Here is a 27,056-nt window from a genome sequence, read left to right on the forward strand (position 1 = left end):
GCTCCTCCCATTACTTTGTCCATGTCCCGGTCACTTTTCATTTGGATCTGGAGCTGGAAAGATTACTTTTTGTGGCTGCTGCTGGATATTTGTATTTGAGGACTTTTTTTGGGATCACTTTTAGATTTGAGATTTTACAAGTAAGTTGATGTTGTTTGTTTGGGGCATTGCAGTTGCTTCAACTACAATTTATAAACTTTTTCACAACTTTAAAAAAAATATATTGTGGGTAGCCACAGTATCCAGTAGGCACAGGGTTAGTCATGGGTGCATGATACAACTGTTTCTGTCAGTTTTGTTGAAGCTAAATATAATTTACGGCATGAATGGCATGGAATTGAATAGCTCACTGTTATATGTGGAAGTTTTTTTTAATTTTGGGGTGCATGTTAAAGCCACCCTAGCCAGTAGGCCCAGGAATAGTCAGTGGTGCATGGACCAAGTCTTTCCATGGAGTCTCCTGAATTTAAACATCATAAAGGGCATGGATGGCATTGGATTGAGGTGATTTTTGTGTGTATTTTGATTTTTTGGGTGTTGTTGTGGCCTGGTCCAGGGCCTGGCCATGTGGGTGGGGGCCATTTCGATGCCTGATCCAGGGCCTGGCCATGTGGGTGGGGGCCTAGGGGACATTTTGAAGCCAGGCAGTGTGCTTTGTGCCATAAGCCTGCACCCAGTCTGCTGTGCTTTCATCCATTATGCCCAAGGGTAACCAGTGTTGCATGGATAAAGTCTTTCTGTGTGGTCTCTTGAATTTAAACATCATTTATTGCATGGATGGCATTGGATTGGGGTGATTTTTCTGTGTATTTTGATTTTTTTGGGTGTTGTTGGGGCCTGGTCCAGGGCCTGGCCATGTGGGAGGGTGTCTAGGGTCCATTTTGAAGCTAGGCAGTGTGCTTTGTGCCATAGGCCTGCACCCAGTCTGCCTTGCTTTCGTCCATTATGCCCAGGGGTACTCAGTGGTGCATGGACAAAGTCTTTCTGTGTGGTCTCTTGAATTTGAACATCATTTATTGAACGGATGGCATTGGATTGGGGTGATTTTTGTGTGTATTTAGATTTTTTGGGGGCCTGGTCCAGGGCTTGGCCAGTGGGTGGAGGCCATTTTGAGGCCTGGTCCAGGGCCTGGCCATGTGGGTGGGGGTCTAGGGGCCATTTTGAAGCCAATCAGTGTGCTTTGTGCCATAGGCCTGCACCCAGTCTGCCTTGCTTTCATCCATTATGTCCAGGGGTACTCAGTGGTGCATGGACAAAGTCTTTATGTGTGGTCCCCTGAATTTAAACATCATTTATTGCATGGATGGCATTGGATTGGGGTGATTTCTGTGTGTATTTTGATTTGTTTGGGTGCTGTTGGGGCCTGGTCCAGGGCCTGGCATTGTGGGTGGGGGGGGGGGGGGGCATATTGAGGCCAGGCAGTTTTGGCCATAAGCCAGCAAGCTTGCGGGCCAGTAGGCCTAGGGTTATGAATGGGTGCATGAAGCAACTCTTTCTGTGTGGTCTTTCTGTTTTTGGGTGTGTTGTGTTAACTTAATAATAATAAATGTCTAGTTGCAATAGTATTAATTGAAGCACGCCATATGCAACATTTTAACTGATGTTCCTGTGGCTTATTTGCTTTTAGGTGCACAAAGACTGAGAACCAGGAATCATCCTCATCATCATCACTTGTTGTAGTGCCAGGAAGAAGTCCTGCTGCGGTGTGTTCACAATGTTTCGTGACGTCACGTGTGGCCACAGACAACTCTGCAACTCGTGCAACTGCGTCCTGCTGTTCTGACATCTGAAGAAGATGGGCCCAAAGAAAGGTGGCCGTAGCTCCTCTACTAAGAAAGTTGCCAGTGCCACTGCCAGTAAGAAGGAGCAGAAGACGCAAGTGGCAGCACTTACCAAGGAGACTGGTGTGCCGACCGCCACTTTTTTGGGGGAAAAAAAAACCTACGCCTGCAGCAGCGGTGTCCGCCCGGGACCAAGCTGGAAGCAGCACCTCCGCTTCATTGGTCTCAGTGACACCACGACAAGTTAGGCCCAAGCCCATGAGTGTCGCAGAGGCAGCCACTTTAATTGCTATTTCACCATTGACCAGTGATGTTGGCGTTGACTCATCGCAAAGTAGCATCCAATCAACGCAGGGTGTAACTCATCTGACGAGAGTTCAACCACAGCCGCAACGACAACCAAAGGTGCAAAAAGGAGAGGCGCAAGGAGAGGCGCAAGGAGAGGCACAAAGAGAGGCACAACTGCCCACACTGCTTGTTCCTCCAGAAGTAGCAGCACATGAGGAAATCAAGATTCATGCGGAGGTATCAGCCGAGCAAGCCACTCCTGATGATCCATTGTCTTCCAGATCCCCAGCAGGGAAAAGGAGGGCTAGTACAAGTTCTTCTTCAAGCCCCCTTCCTTCTGATGAATTAAATCTTGATTGGCACCCAACAATTCAGTCGGAGAGGGAGGCCCGCCATGAACCGACAAAGCTAGGTAAAAGGAAGTTTCCACAAGGCTTTCACTTATGTGTGATGACGAAGAAGAAGTAGAAGTGGTGTATTCTGCTGCTGATGAAGAGTCCGACGATGATGACCCAGTCATCCCAGTCGTCACTCCAGCCCCAGCGGGCATGCAGGAGACAGACATTTGTACCCTATCCCGAAATGCTGCACAGGATGTGGGTGGCGTGGAACTGGTACCACCACCAACACAGGTAACTATTAAACCAACACGACCCACAGCTTCCATATTTTCTCTTCAGAAGGGCTGGCAGGCCGGGCAGGGACCTCCATCCAGCTCGACCTCCATTACCTCAAGTAGTGGTGCTGTAAGTGCACAAGAGAGTCAAATTCCACCACGCCGATCCTCCACTTCATCTGGCATTGAAAGTGGCACCTCCACCACCACCAGAAATCTCAACTCCCCAGTTTGGGACTTCTTTAGTATTAGCAAAAAGGCAGAAAACCACATTATTTGTTTGATTTGTAAACAAGTAGTTAGTTGGGGTAAGCTTGGTACCAACTATGGTACCGGAGGCCAGAGAGGTCATCTCAAAAAACACCACAGCATCCAGTGGGAGGCGCACCTAAGTAAAATCCAGAAAGCCAAAAGTGCAAATCCAAATGTAGCCATTGATATTTAATCTGATGACGAGGAGCTGATGGTGCAGGACGAGGTGAAGCAGCGAGAGAATTTTTTTCTGGTACACACAGTACCCCTGGCAGCAGCACTGCAGTGGTCGCGCCCACACCCTCTACCCCAGCAACATCTAGGAGGCACAGTAAGAGTCTGGTAGAGACACCAATGTGAAGTACATCAATGAGCCTAACTTGGTTGAAGAAGTCTGGATCATCATCACATATGAAAATGGTCCAGACCACCATTATAAGCATGTTTTGGTCGGAGGCGCCATTTGAACGCAACCACCCAACGGCGCGTCTGTATAATGCAATGCTGGCTAAAATGTTAGCGATGGACCTTCTCCCTTTTTCTTTCGTGGAAGCGGTGGGTTTTCTAGAATTTGTGGCAACAGTCTGCCCTAAATAGAAGGTTCCTAGCCGGTCCTATTTTTACAGAGTTGCGGTTCCAGCCCTACATCAAGATGTGCTGGACGTGATTGGGGCAGGTTTGCAGAAGAGTGCTGTTCACACTATCCACCTGACAACAGACATGTGAACAAGTTGCCAAGCAGTTGATTACATGTGCATCACTGCACACTGGGTCTCTTTTGTAGGGGTTAGAGAGAAGATAGCTGCAGGTGATGACAGTGTCACAATTTTTCAAGCTACTCGGAAACATGCAACAGTAGCCATGTTTGCCATGGAGAAATCTCATACTGCAGTAAACATTTTGCAGGAGTTTAACAGTAAGGTCTTTCAATGGCTGCTGCCAAGAAAGCGCATGATTGGTTATGTTTCCACGGTTAATGGTAGTAATATAGTTAAGGCCATGTATGATGGTGGCTATTTCAGAGTGCTGTGTTTAACAGTAAGGTCTTTCAATGGCTGCTGCCAAGAAAGCGCATGATTGGTTATGTTTCCACGGTTAATGGTAGTAATATAGTTAAGGCCATGTATGATGGTGGCTATTTCAGAGTGCCGTGTTTGGCGCACAGCATTAACATTGTTCAAGATTTCTTGAAAAACGAAAACACAGTCAGCAAGTTACTGACCACCTGCCGAAGAATCTGCACACATTTCAGCCATTCTTTTAAGGCCCGGAAGCAGCTGAGGATCATTCCACGTGACCGTAGCGTGCCAGTCAGAGGACTCATCCAGGAGGTGGCAACATGTTGGAACTCAACCTTCTACATGCTTGAGTGTCTGTTTGAGCAGTACTTGGTAATCAATGAGTATTTTGTTAACGCACGGGCTTCTTCTATGAAAGACATGAGGCTAGAGGTGGAGGAATGGGACCTAGTTAAAAGCCTGACAGACATGCTTCACCCTTTTGAGGTCTTCACCCGTGTAGTCAGCAGGGAGGACTGTACTTTGGGCAAAGCTAACCCATTGTTGCGCATGCTAGAGCACCAACTGAAGGCGTTGTCTTCAATGTTCCGAATTGATGCTGAAAAACAAGACGCATATCAGTTGGCGGAGAGCTTATTAAGTCGCCTAGTTGACAATGCAAGTCTTAAAGCAATACATTCAGAACAACATAACATCTGTGCCACTATTCTGGATCCACGGTACAAAAAGGCACTGGCCAGAAATACATTCATTCCTTTTTATGAAGATGATGTTTCCAAGTACAAACATTGGCTAGCTCTGTCAGCCACTCGGTTCGAAAAAGAGCGGCAGGAAATTGAGGGAACGACCACAAGTACTACTGAAGCAGCAGGCCATCCGGTGTCAAGGTCTACTTCTGTGACCGAGGGCAGTCACTTTCCTTCAGAGCTGTTACCGACACCAGCAACCGTATCATCACCTGCACCAGGCCCAGCCAGAATATTGTCAGAAGCGGATTGGATAACTCATCAAGGGTTTGCTCGTTCCAGTGTTGATGCAAAGGCAACAGATGGTACGCAAAGTGTAGCACCCCTGGAGGACCTTGAGTGGAAGGTGCAGGCCTATATGGATGACCCAACAGAGGTCTTCTTTGAACAGAACCCATTGGTGTATTGGTATGAGAAAAGGCCTCAATGGCCACTGATCACCAAGCTGGCTATAAATTATTTGGCTTTCCCACTCACAAGCATGTCTTCTGAACGTATTTTCAGTGCTGCTGATGCCATTGTAACTTCAAAAAGGACCCACCTCTCACCCCAAAAATGTGGAGAGGTTAACAATGAACAAGATAAATCAGCACTTCATACCGCCAGATTACAAAATACATGAATCCACGCAGGAAGAAGAGGACACCGACTTAGGTGACGGAAGTTCTTCTCTGTTAGCTGACCTACTCCAGGTTCAATTCACAGAGTTTGAGGACGAGCTCTACTTCTCTGACAACTAGAATTGAAATACTTACTTTTTTCCCGTCCTTATTGACTTTTATTTCTGTGTGTCTTTCTTTCATTTGCAACTTTTAGCACAACAAAACTTTAACCACAACAAATCCATCCGCAGCACTGTCTTCATCTTATTTCCATATTGAAGGTGCCGCTGTCTGCATTCCTGAAGTTCACAAGTCAGTCATGCTCCTCTATCCTCCTCCTCCAGACTCCCCCTATCCATTTCCCTCAAGGCAGATGGCCTGATTACGCAGAATCAAGAAACTGTTGCTTCGTAGACGAGTCCCCTCAAAAGAAGTGGGACTGGAATGACTGGCTATGCTGACTGTTACTTCTGAAATTGACACAAGAGGCTGCCCTGTGGCCCTTAACTTAGGATAAGATGCTGACAAAAAGTCGAACAGGTAATGAATGATGAGATGGCATGCAGTGGACACCACTGACTGTCTGGCTCTGATGAAAGCAACTGCTGTTTGTTTGTTGTGCATGAAATGAGTCCTATTTATGTGTTCTGTTATTATTTAATCCTTTACACACTAAATGTAACTCAAGTCTACTCTGTTTACCTTGTTTAATACAAATTGTACTTCTACTGCAGGGGCCACTACTTTGCATTTTTCAGTATTGAAAATGTCCTGGACTCAATGTGTGTAGACTGTGACTGCATGAACAACATTGAGTTTGCCAACACCATGATGATGATGAGTCATGATGACCAAATGTACATAATATCTTTACAGTCACTCACTGGGATGGATGGATCATCATCGTCAATTTACGGAAGAACTATGGCCATTTCGTGAGTGGCAATCAGGTAAACAAGTTAACAACAACTACAGCAGAACTGCATGTCTGTCTAGTCGTGGTATGGAGTGGTCTAGCCAGTGTAGTGTTATACCAGATTCCAGACAGAGGTTCATATAAAATTGTGGCTATGTGACTTGCTGTATAAAATTAGATCTGCTTTGTCTGTCTGTGTCAAAGAGGTATGCTACATGGAGGTTGGTTCACTCAGTAGTGCCTGCCTTGACCGTCTGCATTGCCCTGGAATGCTGTGTGCTAATTATTATCCTGGAAACAGAGACTCAGAGTAGGCACTTTAGAAATGATGCATGTATGTAATACTGTTGCCTCTGAAAGTGAAAGTGTTATTTTTGCACTACACACCGTACCTTATATTTTTCCTCCGGGGTGTTTTAATATCCCTTTCTGTTTTTCCATCGACAATTACAGGCCGGCACTTACCCTGTGCGATGGGAAAAATATTAACTCAGGCTTACCACCATAGCAATTCCGCATCCGCCAGCCAGGCAGTGGACAGTGTGGTTACCAAGATTGATCGACGGAGCGCCCGATGGAATGGAGGAGTACCGCGAATAAGAGGAATAACTGGATGCATGCAACTTCCCAATTTGACCAGGACAACTACAACATACAGTTACAGTATCCACTTCAATTGACCTTGTCTTTTAAATAATGTTTCTGTTGTGAACTTCTATGAGTGCGACTCTGTGCATTTGCTCTCTGCTTCAAATTCATCCCTACAGCTATTTGATAAGTTTCTTTGCTATTTTTAAAACTAATGTAATGTACTACTAAGTGTTTATTCTCTCTGAGGACAGATAGGCAAGTGAAATTGCGTAATTACTGCAGCCCTGTACTGTCTAATTTTTTAGTGCTAGTTAGTAAGTTGTAGTATAAGTACTACTTTTCAGTAACCTAACCGTCCATTTAGCAAACAACTTTATGCATGCACTTCCTTTATGTCCCATAAAAGATTTATGGATATGGTCATATCCAAAGATTTGTTTTTCTTCAGTTGTTGTTTGTGCATGCTGTTTTTTTATCTCTCTCCAAAAAACTTTCCCAAAAACCCCCATTCCCATCCATTTTTCAAACCCTAACCCTCTTCCCCCGGGCTGTGTGGTTTTCATTGAGGTGTGAGTAAATGACACCAATAATTCCACACGCTTGCTGGGGAGGATAAGGTCAAAGCAACAGAAAATCAATTTCAAGGCAGGTCAAGGAATCCAAGGATATATTCCTATTCTGCTTGACACACACCCATGAGTATTTGCAAATCAATTCAGAATTTCATGTCCGCCATTGAGTGGATTCATCAACAACAACATCCTCCTACACGGGACGAAAGCTTACACTGCTGTGTCCTTCACTTCTAGTTCTTGTACTAGCCATAATCCACGCAACTAGTAGTTAACTTTTGATTGAATACTTTAGCATTGCTTAGGCTACAATTTATGGCACTGTTCTTGTGTACTATCGTACTGTTCTAATGCTCCTCTCAGGCCACTCAATGTCTCGTTTCCTTTTTTTTCATATGCTGCTACTGCCAGTGTGTACCACTACTACTACCACCACAATGATGCTATTTCATCCGTCCAGGATTCCATAGCCAACCTTAATCGCCATTTGCCATGCAGCCAGCCCTGTGTCTAGCCCTATTCTCAAACACGAATCACAGATAAGATTAGCATTTTGGGGGAGGAAGAATAATGGAGTAGGAGGAGAGGAGAGACTGACTGTAGTACTAGTAAAGTAGTAGGACAATTGAATTCACTAACTCTGTCAGAGGCACTTTTGTACAAATTTGGCCGATTACTTAGACAATTTGAATCAACCAGCCAGTTAAGTTTCAGGAAAACAAACGTACAGTAATTAACCCCCCCTGCCTCCCCCACAAAACAGTAAAAACGTGTATGCCATGTTTAAGTGTAAAATAAATAATTATTTTGAGCCTAACAAAAATAAACTATCCCACAAGACCCAACCCACCCCCCTCCCTAACCCCAACCAATGTCCATGAAATGTCCCCAAAAGTTCAAAAACCCCATTGCCCAATCCCCACCCCCCCCAAAAGTCTTTAAAAAAGGGGCAAGGGACAGTCTCTCTCTAGTCTCTACTTTGGCCGGCGGTGTCCTGTGGCCAGGTGGTCACGCAGCTCTCTCCGGAGGGCCTTGAGCAGGGCTTTCTGCCTCTCCACCTCCTGCTCAAGGTAGGCCACTCGCAGGGTCAATCAGTGCATATGAGCCTTGCAGGTACTTGCAGGTACTGTGGGGGACAGCTGTTGTTTTCGCTGCTCGGCGGCGACGGGTGGCTGCCGGACTACGGGAGTATTGCGCTGGCTGTATGACCCAGGGGCAGCGGAGGAGGATGCAGCTGTTGTTGTGGATGTTGACTGCGAGTCATCCTCCTACTCCTGAGCCACCAGCCGCCGATATTCAGCGACAGTTGCCTCCAGCTTCCGTCACCTGTCCTGGATAGCCAACTCCTTCTTTGATAGTTTAGAAGGAGTATCTATATGAAGAAAGAAAAAAATACTGCAACCAATACTCTTTAAGATTAACACAAAATAATTCAACAGAAAGTTGTGTCACAGTAGCACTAGCAACTTGCAAGCACAGTACATAACATTTGTGGCATGTATCTATCTAACCTCCCACTTCCTTGGCCTCTGCTCTAACATTAGTGGGAGTTTCAGGAATTCTACTAGCACTATATGGACTCACTACATTAGACTCAGACAGTACACCAGTCTTCTTCTTCTCTCTTGTTTAGGGAAATTAGTATGTAAACTTGTGGAAGGCGGCATAATGCCAGCGCAGTTAGCTTGCACCCAAGAAAAACAGACGCAAGCCATGATGACGCAGACTTGCGTTACTGTTACCAGCCCAGTACATGCAGGTGGTGAAGCTCTTACTTTTCTATTACGGGTGGCACTGGCCATACTCTGTTACAAGGGCTACTGCTCAATTAATTTAACTTTCACCCTGCCCTGCCCCTGACTACTACAAAAGGAAAATGAAGAAGATAATATGATCATCTATCCCTTCACATATATATATAAGGGATGACTTTAGGTGCTTTGTTTTTATTGATTGAGTGAACATCGATAGGCCACACATGAATGACAGAGTTGAAAAAATTATTAACAGAGGTAGTGAGTGGTCCCCGTAATCGCTGGAGGAAGGTACTTGTGACTTCACTTGATAATGTGAACTATACAATATAGATACACAATATATTCTTTGCTTGCAAACTACTGTTAGTCAAGGGAGTATTCTGAAAAATTACAACTTCTACTTTCCTCGGCTTTGCTACTCTGGCACAGATGTGCGGTGTTACATGCTCTTCAAAGTAACACTCTTCATTCAGTGACTGTCTACTCTGTCTACTCTACATACACCTATGCTATCTATGAGGAAGATACCACCCAGGCATCCATCTATTCAAAGTAAATGCCAATCATTCTTCTTAATGTCTCAACTGGACACACCTTACTTTTTCTCAACAAAAAACACCCTTTTTATTTTAATTTGTAAACCGCCAGCCATGCATCTGTGCTTGACTTGCATTTGAATTTGAACCAAAGGATATATTGCGCACACATACAGTTTCTGTTTCACCCACCCAGGCAGTCCTCTTTTCTTTCTCCTTCCACCCATCCTTCCTTCAGCCTGCAACTGGCCATGCATCAGATTTCCAGCCCCCTGTGCCTGCACTCAAAAACACGCATCATTCTTTGCCAGTCATTAATTTAACTCGCTCGTCCTTCCTTACACCCTTCTTTCCCTTTTTGTTCATCCCATCCATCAAGTCCATCTCTGATCTGACTTGGCTTCTCGATAAAACTTTCACAGCTGAGTTGAAGTCAAATTTAGAGGAGGCCATTGGTTATTCATCAACTCCTGCCACTAATGCTATTGCTAATGCGAAGTCAAGGATGACTGTCTTCTACCTGGTTGACAAAAACATAATTCTAAATTTGTAAGTCTTCTTAACAGTAAAGTGTACTTGTACTGTACAACATATACGCCCCTGCAGCGAGCCTACTCTGCAATCTCAATAAGTAAGGAAAATAATAGCTTACCACTGCCCGCCCCTACCATGGCATCCCCCACAGCAGTTCCTGTTGGCAACGCATCCGCCCTTGGAGTGACCACCTCCGCGCTGGCCCCGGCACTGGTGGTGGGCTGTGCTGATGGTGTTACGCCTAGAAAATGCATTTCATATTTTTAGATGCCATATACACCACTCCCTATTTTGTCTAGGAATGAAAAAATATGTTACTACATAAACAAATTTAATTTTTTGTGACTCTCTAGTCTAAACTAAAAATTCCCCTTTCGTAAGGGGAGCGTGCTTTTATTTATGCTTAGCCATAACATGCTACACTTTTTTGCACAATTGATGAATGCTTGCTTTGAACACGCACCATTTTTCTCATAAAAGACAGAAGCTTCCCTTCTACGAACAAAAACAATATGTTACTCGGAGTCGTCATCATCACCACCAAGACTATAGGTTCCAACCAGGTGAGGTCTCTCCCACAGTTAATGTGTAAAATCAGCCACTGTTCAGTGTTCAAGAGTTCACCATTTATCTTATATGAAGTTGATTTTAATAAATGTTTTTATATAATGCACAATTGAAATTTAATATACAGAGTACACACAGAGCTACTTGTTTTGCTTTTAATAAAGCTTTAAAACTTACATAGACTCTGTGGTTTTTGGTCATGAGTGAGTGAGCGAAAGGGTTTGCAATTTGCAAGCATGATTCTGTGACTCTGAGAGGTCGGGACTCTGACTCCGTAATCTTATCTTCTGGGTTGTATAATCATTGGGGATCATCGCTGCATTGGGGAGCTAAATAATGACTCTGACACACTAGCTAGTCAGTAAGGAGACTTGGGGTTCACCTTCTGTTATGACTGAGGTATGTGGAAATTCTAACTGTGCCTATTATCACCAATGCCCTATTTCTTGTCCATAGTTCTGTATGGGCAGAATAGTCCCTGCAACAGTAGTAGTATATGTCCTCCTATCCAATCAAAAAGTAAACTAGTATCTTATTCTTGGTGGCAATGGACATTTTATTGTTGGGAATTGTCAAAGCATAAACATTAAGAAGACTTCAATAGACATTATGGACAACCCAGAGGACTGCACCCAGTGCCTAGAGCTATTGCTGAACAGGAGTTTTGTTTAACACCTTTTGCCAACTGTGCAAGCTTAGCTAGCTATACAGACAGACTAATAATGATGTACATGATTGAAAGACACAAACATGGATGATTGTTGTCAATGAAATCAAACATTTCAAAAAAACAATAACACATTATTTCGGGGAAATAAACAACAATTGCACTAAATTTATTGACCTATCTGATGTGGTCTACTAGGATATAATCATAGTATTGCTGGATTCGCGGACCGTCTACTTGGAAAGTTATGTAACTCACTAAATCAACTACAAAAACGTTCTACTAGGACTGGCAGCACTCAGCAGCATGCAAAGTGACAGACACAGTCCGTCATGATTGTAGACCACTAAAAAATGTCCTACTACATAACACGTCATAATATACTCAACCTATCAATCCACCACCACTATCTCTTCTTAGTGGCAGGAGTACAAAGGAAGGACTGGACTTGAGTCTCTAGTCTCTCTAGCATTACGCAGTTCTGTAAAGTACACTCATACATAATCACTCAGGCCAAATGAGCACAAAATTGAAAACAACTAAGCATAGTAGCACCGCCACTGACTGAGCAGGCGAGCACCTGCTTTTGAAACATAATTTACCTGCAATGTAATCGGCAGCATTCTTGCTCTTCGGAAAAAACATATATTTGCAATATAACACAGAGCGGAAGAAAACAAAGTAGTTATTAAATAGCTACTAGTACTCACCAAGCCGAGGGATCTCGACGCCAAGCAGGTCGAGCAGGTCTTGTTCCCGGTCCAGGATGTCGGACCACCGGAGCGTCACCTAGTTGTAGGTGCGCCGGACCCCAGACTCCCGATACATGGCCCAGCACACCTTACCCCATAGCTGGTGATGCTCCCGGAGGCCATACCCGGTACCGGGCCTGCCGCCTGCCGCGACAGTCTTGGGGAGGTGGCGCTGCACAAAGAAGACCAGTGCGGCCAACTACACCATGCTGAAGATCTCCCTGGGACTTACTGACTCCCCCCTTAATCGTCCGCAAGGGAACCGGCTACGGGGTGCGGGACTCTTACCCTTCAACTTGCCGGCTCCCTTTGCCATTGTCCTCGGTCAAAGAAGAAAGGAAAATAGGAAAAAAAAGGGAAAAAACAATAAAGAAAGGAAAATAGAGAGCTATAAAAAGTAGTTATTAAAGTAACAAAAAGTTGAAAAAAACACAAAATATAGATGTAGAAAAATAGAGAGATAGATAATGAGTGAAAAAGAAACAAAAAGTTCAAAGAAAAAAAGGATTACAAAGATTGAAATAGGATAGAAAATGCATGCCCAGAGCCATAGCAATGAATGAAAAACAAGATGGCCGCACCCATTGCAACCACGTGGATAAGTTCACCCGATATTTCCCTCGCAAGCACGCAAAAACGGACGCGAACACGAATTGCGCCCCCGAACTGGAAATGCACAATGCGAGCATGCAACTAGAGACCGGAAACGGAAATACGCAACGCGAACAAGATGGCCACGCCCATAGAAGACCGCATGGGTAAGTTCGCAGTAGCTGCGGTAAAAAAAATCCAGCGAACTCGCAAAAATAAAAAAATCCGCAAATGAACGAAAGTTTTTGCGTACCACGAATTCGCAAAGTACGCCCATACTTAGCGGTAATCCCCCATATATTACCCCTTCAGTCATGCAATCACCCAGGCACTAGTTATGTACTATCCTTGCAGTTGTAGAATCACCCAGGTCCTACTGTTGCACCTTATCTAGATGACAATATTTGCATATCATTATTTTAATATTATTAAATAAGTTATAGAAAGATGATAAATTTTACTTTTTTTAGATATACTTCATAATTATTAGGAAATATTCAGTATGACAAGAAAAGTTCAAAGAAAAGACAACAAAGAAAACAGAACTATTTAAAGGAGAGAAAAGGAGAAATTAGATGAAGTATAGTATGTGATGTTGAAGAAAAAGTCTTCTGGTAAGAAAACAAAAGAATTTGTTAAAAGTCTTTTAAAAAATGTAATCAATTTCCAAATGGGGAAAAGAGAAAGAAAAGTACTACTAGCAATCAGCAGAAAACAAAAAGGACATGTTAATGTAAAATCACATAATAGGAAAACAATTCATGTTGAAAAAAGGATGAAAGATCATAAAGACATTAGGAAGAGAATGTAGAAAAATAGAGTACTACAAAATTTAATGAAAGACTGCAAAAAATATAAAAGAATATCAACATTTTACAAAAAGAAACATTGAATAAAACAATGCACTTTATGAAGGAGAAAAGTAAAAGAAAAAGACTGGTTAATAGAACTAACTTTTTCAAAACAAATTGGGTGAATGGAAGCACATTTCTAGTACTGAACCTTTTTTTAATGAATAAAGCTATTTTCAACAAAATATGTTAGTTCATGCAGTTGATACTAGTGGTTGTTGTTATGAGGTTAAAAATGGTTGTCCAATTGAAAATGAAAAGATGGTTCCTAGAAATGTGGAAAAAGTAATAGCTGAAGAAGTTCAAGGGAAGGCGTGCATATGCTCCAGTGTATAAGTGGGAGTGTAGTAGTATTTGTAGTATACAACAGGAATCTTTTGATATATTACAAAATTTCTTAGGACATTATGGTAATAAGAGTGTTAAAGAGAAGATTACGATATTGCAAGGACTAGATCCTTGTAAAGTGAGAAAATATACTAGCTTGCAGAGTCACTCTCAGGCTTGTCTTTCTAGAAAAGTGTGTCAAAGTACTTTTCATCATTTAAGAATGTTATCAGTACATCACTCAGAAATGCGGAAGTTAGTAAGAAGATTTTAGTATGTAAAAAGTCCTGCATAATCTTTAGGTGACAAAAACACTGCTCGTTTGCATGGTTCAGTATTGGATGTAAAAAGAATTTCTGATGATATACAGTTTTGTTTCTTTGGTCCTGAAGAGAAGTGTAGAGAAAGTGAGAGTTTGATAAGTGTAGGTGTTGAAGAAGATGTGAAAAATAGTACTACTGACAAATTTGCAGAAGAAATTACAAAGTTTAAGGTGCTTTCTTGTGAAAAACCAAATTATGTTTGTATTTGTTGTCAACATACTCACTATAGAAGTCAAACTAGGAATGTTGATGTGTATTTAAAAAGTGAAAAGGAACACAATGATAACTGGGAGCAATTTGGTGCTTATTTGTTGGTGGAAGGTTGTTTTGAGTTGGGTAGTGATCAACATATTTGTATATATTGTTACAACAAATTAGAAGAGGACACAATGCCAGCTAGAGCTGTACATAACAACCTAGAGATGGTAGCTATTCCTTCGGAACTGGTAGATTTAAATACTTATGAGTCCATTCTTATTCAATCTATGCACCCGTTTCAGGCTATAGTTCGCTTTGAGCCTGAAACAGGTAAGCTGCCTCCAACAGATTTACAAAGAGGTTTAAAAGGAAGAGTTGTGTATTTACCTTTAGATTTTAAGAAAAATATTGAAACTGTTGGTATAGACAGAGAGGAAAGTGATCCTGTATTTATTCTAGGTAATGGTGTACCAACAATGAATCGGAAAATATGGCAAGAGTTAGTAAATGTCACCAAACTTCAAACGGCTACATTGTGTCTTGTACAAAACAATATTTATTATAAAAAATGTATATGTGGAAGAACAAGAAATATCTTTAGAAGATGAAAGAGAATTTTCAACTGGCCAAATAGAAAAAGTGTACAACTCCAGGAGTGAGGAAATTTATGAACATTATAGTATGCATCCTTTACATAAAAAAAAAAGTGATAGGAAACACTATTGAATTATTCCAATGAAGAAAGCAAAGGGAACTCCAATGAGTGTGTGGGAAAAAAGTTTGGAAGCTCATGTTTTTTCACAGCTCTTCCCCACTGGAAATGGTGGACGAAATGATGAACGACCCGTGCAGATTCCAGCTTCAGAATATCGTACAACAAGATTGTACTCAGAAGATCCAAGATTTCGACAGTGTTTTCCATATTTATTTCATCTTCTGTTTGAAAGTGTTTGAAAGTGACTTGTCCAGACTTTCATATACAGTGAAACACATATTAAAAACAGGAGTTTATATTACACATATTTCTGCAAAGGAATTTTTGAACAAGGTTCAACAAAGAGACGATCTTTTAGAATCTCAGTTAATTAATTTGATGACGTGTCAACGTGGTAATAATGAGTATTGGAACAGGAAAAAGTTTGTTAATTAAAGTTTTGGCCAGTTATTTACAGGAAACCACTTAATTACATTTATCTTGTGTTGTAACGGCTCCAACTGGGTCAGCAGTGCACAACATTAAAGGGATTACATTACATTGTTTACTCATGCTACCAGTTGAACTTGAAAATAAGTTGAAATATCACAAGCTATCTGGAGAAGGTTGTTATGAAGTCTTGAAAGTACTAAAGAAAATGAAACTTCTGATCATTGTTGAGGTGATCATGGTCTCAAACTTAATGCTTGCCTTTGTATATTTAAGAATGCAACAGATTTTAAAAACAGATTATGATGTTTTATTTGGAGGAAAACATGTAATTGTATTTGGCGATGTACTAGAACTTACTCCAGTGAAAGGACAACCAGTTTTTAAAACACTTGTCAATGAAGGCACTAGGAAATCTTTGGGAAGTATTGGAAATGTAAACATTTGGTCTCATTTTGAGTATAAAGAACTTATTAAGAATATGCGACAAGCAAGTGATGAACATTATGGAAACATTCTTCAAGATATAAGAATTGGTGTTTTGACAAAACATGGTAAAGATGCTTTATAAAGTTGGCTACCAAAAAACTTGTTTCAAAATGAAAACATTGCACCTGAAATAATGTATAAAAACATTGGAGAAAAGAACTCTATAGTTTGCCTAATGCCAACACTGCCAAAGTGTTCTACATTCAGTCAAGAACTTTTGAAACTGGAAAAACAACCAATACTGAAAATTTAAGCCATTGATACAATCGAACACAAAGGAGTTACTATTCTTCTCTCAGAGAAATTACAGTCACAATGGGATTCTTTGGAAAAGTCTGTGTCTAAGACTGCAGGTTTAGAAAAGACTTTGTATGTATGTGAAAACTGTTGGGTAATTTTACGGCATAATTTGGATGTAGAAAAAGGTCTAGTAAAGGTAGCAATGGGAAAAGTTGTTGATATTGTTAATTATCAGAACAGAGGTGGAATTGCATTTTTGAAGATTAAATTTGATCAGATTGAAGAGGTAAAACAGATTGCACGTTGCGCTGTTTGTTTTTTGCTTGTAAAAGACTTGTATGTTTGTAGAAAACAGTTTCCTCTTTCTTCACCATATGCAGTGACCATTCATAAATCTTAAGGTTTAAGTGTAGACAGTGCTTGGTAAATATTGGAAGTACAGTGTTTAAAGAGGGCATGGCATACGTTGCATTGTCTCAAGCAATAACATTGTCTGGTTTGTATTTGAATGATTTTGATGAAAAAAAGATTAGTGCTGGTGCAAATTGTGTAAAAGAGAATAATCGGTTAAGAAGAATTTATGCTCCTGACTTAGGGGAATATCCCATATATGAGAAACGTGTGGTATGTCCAAACATAAATATGAGAATAATTCTAGTGTGATTAAAAAAAAGAAAACAATTCAAGAGAATGATGAAGCTGCAAAGAAAATGAAGATGGACACTGTTGATGATATTGTAGAATGCCAGTTAGAAAACAGTTCAGGTATCAACTGCTATGCTAATGTAATTGTAAATGTTTTCTTTTATCTAGAAGATCTTCATCAATAAATTATGAAAAATTGAGAAAAAAGATTCTGTTCTTTACTGCACTATATTTTTCAAAAGTTGGTAACTGATAGAACTAACATCTATACTGCTTCTGGCGTTCAGCATCTTTTGGAATAATGTACTGGTTCTTCACAATTTACACTTTGGGGCTGATTCCGATTTGTGAAAAAATGCGTCCGTCCGAATCGTATCCGGAGCCCTCTCCGTACGAATCATACACGTCCGTCCGAATCGAGTAGTACGATCAGTATCTCGTCAATCTGAGCGAATCGTCATGAACCGTACGAATTGCAAGGGTGAAACCGTACGACACGGACCCTCACAGTGAACCGTACGATTCATAAACATGCTGTATGACCCGACGAGTACGATCCGGACCAGGGTATGAGGACGTGATTCGTATGGTTCACGTCAGGTAAGGGCGATTCGTACAGACAACCACACAATCACATACACACCATATAGTGCGTACACCCCATGATCACAGGGGTACAGTGCGTACCCCTGCGATCATGGGGTGTACGCACTGTACCCCATTATCGAAGGATGTACGCACCGTCCACCCTGCTATCATGGGGTATGGTACATACCCCTGCAATCATGGGGTACGGTGCGTATACCCCATGATCGCTGGGTACGCACCGTACCCCTGAAGACATGGGGTGTACGCACCATACCCGGGGGGTGTTACGTACCTGTTTCGAGGCGAACTCTGCTTCTCTGAATGTATTGGGCTGCCGTAAAAAAAAGTGTTGTACGCTGCGTACCCGACACGAATCGTACTTGCTGTGTCGGGAAAACCTGCTTCGAACCGTACGGATGTCGCGTACAGCGGGTTCTGAGGGAGAATCGTGTGGAGATTAGAGTTGTATGGTCTTTGTATGATTCGTATGCAGTCCTGCTCCTGGTATGAATCGTACTTCATTATGCGTACGGGGACGTTGCAGGGTACGATTCGTACAGGAAAAACGCTCCGTACGGCTATTCGGAGTGTTTTTTCCCAAATCGGAATCGGCCCCTTAATGTACAACAAGATGCACAATAATTTCTTATGTTTATGCTTGAAGTATTGGAAGATGAAGCAATAGAAATTGAAAAATTGTTTGGACTAAGTTTCAGATGGGATCATAAATGTGAAGAGTGTTCATTTTCTTCTACCACTGAAATAGACACTGAACGATTTATATATTCGACAATACCAATTTGCAAATCAGTGTCTTTTTAAAAATTAGCAAAATCAGCTAATCAAGATATAAAATGATCTAATTGTAAATCACAAATATTGTCAATGTTATATTTAGAAAGATTTGGGAAATATGTCATGTTAATGCTACACCATTGTAAAGCAAATGGAAGAAAATTGGAAACCAAAATTACAAATTTCGTGGCAAATCAACTATCAATTTCAGGAAGAACTTTTAAAGGTGTGGCTATTATTTTCCATTATGTACCTACTACAACATCTGGACACTATACTGTATATTTAAAGTGCAATAAAGGATGGACACATTGCAATGATGCCCATTTGGAATTAAAATGTAGGTTGCCTTTCAAATTACCAGATTCATAGATGATATTTTTGATGCCAAAGTTTTGAAAACATCATTAGGCCTATTGGGAAGAAGTAAACACATTAATGAGGATATTTGTAATGCAAATTGATTTGGAAACATTATTCGACCTATTGGGAAGATGTGAAGAATTACTGTTTGGATTATTGTTTGTGCTAATTCTTATTGCATTTGCAAAATTGTGTTTTAAAGAAATAGTTTATATATTTGATCTTTATATTATACACGATGTAAATGAGAATGCATATTTCAGAAATGTACTTAAGAGAAATAAATGTTTTATTGTAGTTGATGAATGTAATTTAGAAACTTAGGTAAACAGATAGTTGAACTTGTAAATATTTTCAACACAGATTTGATTTTTTTTTTACAATCTCATTAATTGTATTTTTTCCCCGCTGTTATATTAAATGTCCATTGAAATCACTGTGTATGGTGAAATTCAGTAGAATGTGACAACAGCAAAAAAGGGAAACAGAATATGTTATGTAATTCTAAAATTATGTTGTGTTCTTAAAACTATAATATTATATGCAATAACATTTTTTCTTCTTTTTAGAGAAAGTAATACTAAAGCTTGTAACGATTTTAAATTCAGTTTACAATAAAACTAGTGTAAAATAGTTAAATTAGTTTGGTATCTATTTAATAAAGAAGGTAAGATGAAATAATGTAATAAGCATAATATCATGAAATAATGTTTACAGTCACTTTTATTGCAGTCATCCATCCATTTAGGCAACATCCTTCATACAATATTCATGCATTTTTCCAATCACGTAGCCTGTATTCATACAGTTATACGATCACACAGATACTACATTTGTACTTTTCCAATCACCCAGGTACTATCTAAACACTCATTCAATTAGCTAGACATTATCTATACACTCTTCCAGTCACTCAGGTAGAACCTATACACTTCTCCAATACCCTAAACATTATGCCTGCACTGATGCAATCACCTAGACACTACCCTTGCACTCTTTCAATCATCCATGCAGTATCTATACAATGCTCTATTCATTCAGGCATTACACACACACACACTTATAAAATCACCCACACTCTATTTATGCATTTCTCCTATCACCCAGGTACTACTCCTGTACTCCTCCATTCACCCAGCCAGAAGCCTTCACGTTTTAAAATCACTCATGCACTACCTACGCACTCCTCTAATCACAAAGGCCCTATCCCAACACTCTTGCAATCAGGAAAACATTACCCTCACACTCATGCAATGACCAAGGTATTAACTATGCATTCTTCTAATGCCCAGACATTATACCAGCACTCATGAAATCAAATCAAATCAAATCAAAATTAACTTTATTCAGTTTTCATTGTTTACAAAACCATAAAAGTACAGTTTAAAAAGATTTTTCTTTTTACATCTCATAAAAAAAAGGATTCCATAAGTTAAAACCAGTTATAATAAGCTAGTTTAAAAAGAACATTATTTCATATTTACATAGAAATACTTAAAATCATAGGCAGGAAGATGGTACTCTATTCCAAATTAGATCTATGACGAACAATGAACTTTAAAATTTTTATTATAATCTTTTTTAACCATTCCTTCTCCAAAAACTGTAAAGATAACAATGAGGGACAGCATCTCCTAATTCCCATGTGTTTACCGGTATAAGCCAGGACTTTCTAGGTTCACAATAGAACTTACAGAATATAATTGTGTGAATGTTGGCCTGGATAGAGAGATCGTCACATGGACAAGGTGGTAGCGCTGTTGACCAGTCATTTCTTTTCGGAAAAGTAACCAGTCGATGAAAATGTTTTAATCTAAACCGAGTCAACAAAAATCCCTCATAACTAGTGAAATTGAAAGTTAAATAGGGTTGTATAGAAAGTGTGATCTGTATAGCCAAACTGTGCACAGTTGATGACTTGCTGGCCTCTTTGGCCAATCGCAATTCGTCTAAGTGTGTTAAGCACCAGGCCTGGAATGCTTTTCTGGATAACTCAAGGATTGAGGTGGGTGAATGGAAATATTTTCCCAAGCCTAGATCGTACAAAAAGGCTTTAATGTAACATAACCACCCAATCTTGTGAGTGTTTTCCAGGGAAATACAATCCATAATAAACCCTTGGGAAAAAGTGGTTCTGTCTGATCTCCAAATACGTATATATGAAATATTGTTCTTTTTAAACTAGCTTATTATAACAGGTTTTAACTTATGGAATCCTTTTTTTATGAGATGTAAAAAGAAAAATCTTTTTAAACTGTACTTTTATAGTTTTGTAAACATTGAAAACCGAATAAAGTTATTTTTGATTTGATTTTTGATTTGATTTGACAATATGTATTACATATACATTTGGACATTGGTTTACACGTTTCTCCCAGATCTCTGTGTAATAGCAACAGATGAGCATGCCCTGATACTCTGGACACTTCTGCATGCGGACATTCATGTTTGGCCAGTAGCTTACTGCTAGGTATTGTTAGGGGTTCATGACCACTGTATGTTATGTGCACTTACTTCATGTGCAAAGTGACAGAATAATGACATGAATTTTGACCTTTTGGTCTTCCCTACATAGGCTGTGGCAGTGCTATCATATTTGACACTCAAACATACCCATATCCTTGTGAGACTACTGATGTTGTTGCTGCCCCACATGAGACTGACACTGCCTTTCAATTGTTCACTTACTTTAGCATGTACATTTGGAGCATACATGTGGTGCATTTCTGACATGGATAGCTGTACAAGTGTTTGTCAGCTTTTAGCTATTGCTTTTCGACAGCCACTTTGTCACCGTACACTTGGTTTGACACCTATGTATAGAGATGTGGACCATCTTAAGAAAGGACACACTGATGTTACAAGTAGCTGTCAGCCACAGATCGGGAAAAAATACTTTGGTTTTTCACATGTATTTGTATAACTCTAACCTTTAGGGGATCCCTTACTTCTATGCCTTCATTCTTTCATCATTGCTGTGCCGAAATAATGTTGAGATTGGTATCCTGAGGACACTGTGCTGCCTTGGCCAGATTACATTTTATTCTATGTTCATGACTGATGTATGACATGCTTGATGGCATTGTGTTAGACTTTGCGAGTTTCCCAATGCTGGCATCATATGCTTTTCATTTGCACAACTTACATCATGAATCAGGTGATCTATCGCATTGGCTACATATGTCAAAATGGCTTGAAAACTATGTGTATGTGTGTACTTAGACTGCTGTCAGTATAGCTGAGATATATGTGTGTTTATATTGTTGTTGTCACAATGTTATACAGTATTTTCATTTACACGGGTCTGGGGCGTACAATGACATTGCATACCACACATGGCATTTCCAAATACTTTTTCCTGTATTTCTGCTCAAGCTTTGGTCAACATACAGGTATACTACCATGTTCATGTTTGACACGCTTGCTCATTTCCACAGTACTTGTTATATTACCATTGAATTTGTTGACCGTTGACTGAAACTAAGAGTAGGTACGCAATTGAGGAGACACTATGTCGTAATGAAGAGGAAACACGCTGTGAATAAGGTCAGTCTGTATATTTATTTTCCTATGCTGGACCATCAGAGCGGGGCGGCTACAGCCTCTGTGTTGTCAAATACTGTCAGAAATGTATTTGAGCCATTCAGTGCAAATAACACACATGGACAGGAATCTTGCTGTAAAAATCAATGAGTCATTCAGTAGAAATAACACATATGGACAGGAATGTCGCTGTAACAATCAGCATTAACATTGACACTGGTATTTCTTTTTTATTTCAGCTGGCCAAGGATATGGCCTGCAGCCATAGTTCATGACCCCAATTGCATTTCCCCAGATTGAGCTGGAAAGGCAGTACAACCAGGAACTGGTCAAGACCAGGAACATCATGGAACGTACATTTGATAAGCTAAAGTCCAGGTTCTGATGCCTAGACATGCCAGGGGAAGACTGTGTTTCTCGCCCCCTATGGTGTGCAAAACTATCCTTGTGTGTGCCATCCAACACAGCAAATGTGAATGGGCAAATGTCCCATGGGACGTGGACCATGGGTAGCAGGTACCAACAGAGGAAGAGGAGGAGGAGAAGGACAGAGGAGAGATCTAAATCAAAATGGCTGGTAGGGGGTGGTGCGACCACATTGTGCAGAATTTCATTGAATAATTTACATTTACTGGAGGGACAAAATATCAGAGAATAACTGAAATGTGCTACATTCAAATAAATGTTTGCACTTATATGGCTTATTTGTGTTAGATTTTTTTTGTCACAGTCATTGTAAACATCAAGTCACTCACATCATCTCAACTAGATTTAGGCCTTAACATGTAACAATCATGTTATCAGACCCGTTGAGCAACATCAGGCCATGCCACTCAATAATCAATACGACAAAATTGCATCTCCTTGAATCGGAAAATATCACCACAAAGTTAAAATCAGCTTATACCCTGTCTTATAATCAGTCACATGTACCACCAAGATAGAAATATCACACCATAGGCTTTAAGATGTAAGGATCTTAACACATTTAATACATTTCATTTGTACATGAAGAAAATGTAATTATATAGAAAAAACACCTATGTACAGACTTATTATATATCCCCCCAGAGTGAATTACAGTACATATGGGATAAAAAATCATGTGATTCAATAAAATAAACCACATCAAATAACAGGGAGTACCCTAATGCGCAGCATCTAAAATCCTGTTCCTTATTCTGATCGAATGACCAACATCAAATCTGATTCCTGGTGATTATAAATCAGTTCATCACAGTTACTGTTTACAATTGGCTGTGCATTAGGGTACTCCCTGTTATGAATTGTGGTTTATTTTATTTTATTGACTAGCGTGTCTTTACCTCATATATACTGTAATTCACTCCCGGGGGTTATATAATAAGTCGGTATATAATTTTTTATATAATTTTTTTTTTTTTCATGTACAAATGAAATGTATTAGATGTATTGATTGTTATAACTTTTAATTAAAGCCTATGATGTGATATTTTTATCTTTATGGTATATGTGTATGATTAACGGACTGATTGTAGATGCAAGTGAATAAGGCAGGCTAAAAGGTGATTTTAATTTTGCGGTGATATTTTTCGATGCATACAAGATGAAAATCTGTTTGTACAGAATGCATAAAGGCATGTCTGGGGATCCTCAGATCCTCAGAACACCACATATATGACTCAATTCCTGGCCATATTATCATGTATACCACTTCAGGCCACAGTTGTCAGAATACACATTTCACAGGCCTTACACAGTAGTGTGATGTGACTCAAAGTCCTGCAGCACAAAAGTATAAGCAAATTACTTTGCACTGTGAGTAATTACCCAGAGAAATATGAAACATCACACCACCTGGAGAATACAGAAATGTCAAGAGTGTGATGCATCTATGTGAAAAGTAAGACAAAACCATATGTGTACACACACACACACACACTCATTGAACATGGTTTGATGGAGGAAATGGGACAAACATTTACCTCTGCATGGCTAAAGATGTTTACCCCTGCCATGAGTGTGCAAGTGCCTGGTTGAGTGGTTCACGAATCCTGTATTATCCCAGTGGGTAAATGGCATTTGAGTGTGTGCCATTACACAGGCCTGTGTCAGGGAATGCTGTCTTCTTGGACTAGGATGGCCACACAGAGACCAGCTCTCAGAATAGATGTACTGCTACTGCCTATGACAGGAGTGAGACATAGATCATGTGAGTATGGCAGAATTATGTTAATTGAACATCAGTAATGCATATGGCCATGCAACCCTGATTCAATGTGGTGTGGTCTAATGGCTTGCTCACCTATTCCAAAGATCTGTTGTTATGTTATGTTATGTTATTTTTATTTGTATCGCGCACAGCTGCCCCAGCAATGGGGCGTCCTGGCGCTTTGACAAGGTCAACACAACACCACAAAATACCAGAGGGACCAAAAACACAGCAAGGGAGCTAAACAAATAAAATAGTTTTGATGGCCCGTCTGAACTGAAGAAGATTGTCCATAGCCCGAACATGTACCGGGAGAGAGTTCCACCAATTTGCCGCTAGGACTCGGAAGGAGCGGACACCCGCTCTACTAAGTCTAAAATGCGGAGCCACAGCCAAGTATTGACCTAAGGATCTGAGGGCTCGCGAGGGGACATACGGTGTCATCAAGTTCTCCAAGATTTGGGGAGATATACCCTTAAGAATTTTAAACGCCAGGCATAACACCTTGAATTTGATCCTTTGGTGTACAGGAAGCCAATGAAGCGAGTGTAAAGACTTAGCGACCGAACTACGCCTAGGTAGACCCATCACTACTCTGGCTGCAGCATTCTGAACTCGCTGCAGTCAAGAGAATTCGGATTGGTTGATCCCAGCCAGAAGTGAGTTGGCATAATCCAGCCGAGACAGCACTGATGCTTGAACCACCAACTGCCTGGTGGGAGCATTGAAGAATTTAAGGATTGGCCGGAGTCCTCTAATAATGCCATAGCAGCAAGCTGCCACCTTCTTGGTATGGCAGATGAAACCGAGGGACGGATCAAGCCATACCCCCAGATTCTTTATCTCCGATACTGGAGATGGAGTCACACCCAATTCAGCAGGCCACCACTTGTCACCCCACAGGGCAGCCTTCTTGCCGACCACCATGATCTCGGACTTCTTGGTATTCAACTGGAGACAGTTGGTATTCATCCAGTTGGCCACTGCCCGTAAGCCGTCACAGAACCTGAGGGCCTCCGTGTCTGAGTCCCCACTCAGCGTGACCGCCAGCTGCGTGTCGTCAGCATAAGAGACCATCGTCAGGCCCCACTGCTTGACGACCGCTGCCAGCGGCCTCACATAAAGGTTAAATAGAGTGGGACTCAGCGATGATCCCTGTGGGACCCACAGGTCTAGCGGATGGATTTTCGACTTACCGGGCGGGATCGCGACCTGGAATGACCTGTCAACAAGGAAAGATCGAAACCAGCACAGGGCGGAGCCTGTAAGCCCCACCTCCTCAAGTCGTTGAAGCAAAATCCTGTGCGAGACCGTGTCGAACGCGGCACTAAGATCTAATAGCAACAGTGCCACCGTTCGACCCGCATCAAGCACAGAACGCAGGTGTTCGACCATGGAGAGTAGGGCCGTCTCCGTGCTGTGGCCCGCACGGAACCCATTCTGGGTAGGGTCAAGAATGTTAGCCCTTGCTAGATGGTCTACCAGAATGGTGTTCAAATGGGCCTCCACGACTTTCGTGGTCCAAGGAAGCAACGAGATAGGACGGTAGTTCTCAGGCTTGAGAGGGTCCAAAGTTGGCGTTTTCAGAATAGGCGTGACTACAGCCTGCTTCCATCTGGCAGGGACTCTCCCAGAGGTGAGCGATAGGTTGATCAAAGAAAGCACCGGAGTGCGGCATGACGGCGATAGCTTCATCAGCTGGGCCGGTTTCAATGAATCTGCCGGAGATCCTGATTTGATTTTGAGGCTAAGAGAATCAAAGGCCTCCGTAGACAGGGGAGGCAGAGTCGAGAGACACTCGCTGTCTCTCAAAGTACAGCTAACTCGCTCTGGTGTTGGAGATCCCGTAGGGAAAGAACGATAGATGGCCCGTACTTTCTCCCGAAAAAAAGAGGCTAGGCCTTCACAGTGGGAATCTGAACAGATTTCCGCCCCCACTGTCCTCTTCTTCATCAGATCTTTTAACACCTTAAAAATCAGTTTTGAGGGGTTTGGGTTGTTCTGGAACTCACGAGCATAGAAGGCTGCTCGTGCTCTACACACAGCCCTGTGGTATGCTTTAATTTTGGCCAAATAGCAGACCTTCAAATCAGGGTCGTATGCTTTCCTCCATGATCTCTCAGCCTGTCTACAGGCTCTTTTGCATAACGCCAAGGCGCTGTCATACCAAGGACTAGGCTCATTTCTACGACACTTAGCCCACCTCATGGGGATCAAAGAATCAAGGGCACCCGAGATCCACTCGCAAAAGGAGTCATACCCATGATCCACCTCAGTGAAAGGGCCTAGCGGTGCCACCTCGAGCACACGGTAGAAGTCCTCCAGACTAAGTTTGTTCCACTGTCGTTTAAGAACAAGTCTGTCATGGGGTATGAAAGGAGATTCCGACATGAGACATGTCAATTTCACTAACATGTGGTCTGTCCAAATCAGTTGGGTAGGACAGTGAGCCCTAACTCCCTCAAGGTTCGTAAAGAAAGGGTCAAGTATATGATCATCTCTGTGCGTAGGAGAGTCAATCAGCTGAGAGAGCTGCAAGGCCTCTAGGTCGGCCAGAAAGCTCTTAATAGCG

This window comes from Lissotriton vulgaris, chromosome 11 (genome assembly GCF_964263255.1).
Source record: "Lissotriton vulgaris chromosome 11, aLisVul1.2, whole genome shotgun sequence".
NCBI classification, from domain to species: domain Eukaryota; kingdom Metazoa; phylum Chordata; class Amphibia; order Caudata; family Salamandridae; genus Lissotriton; species Lissotriton vulgaris.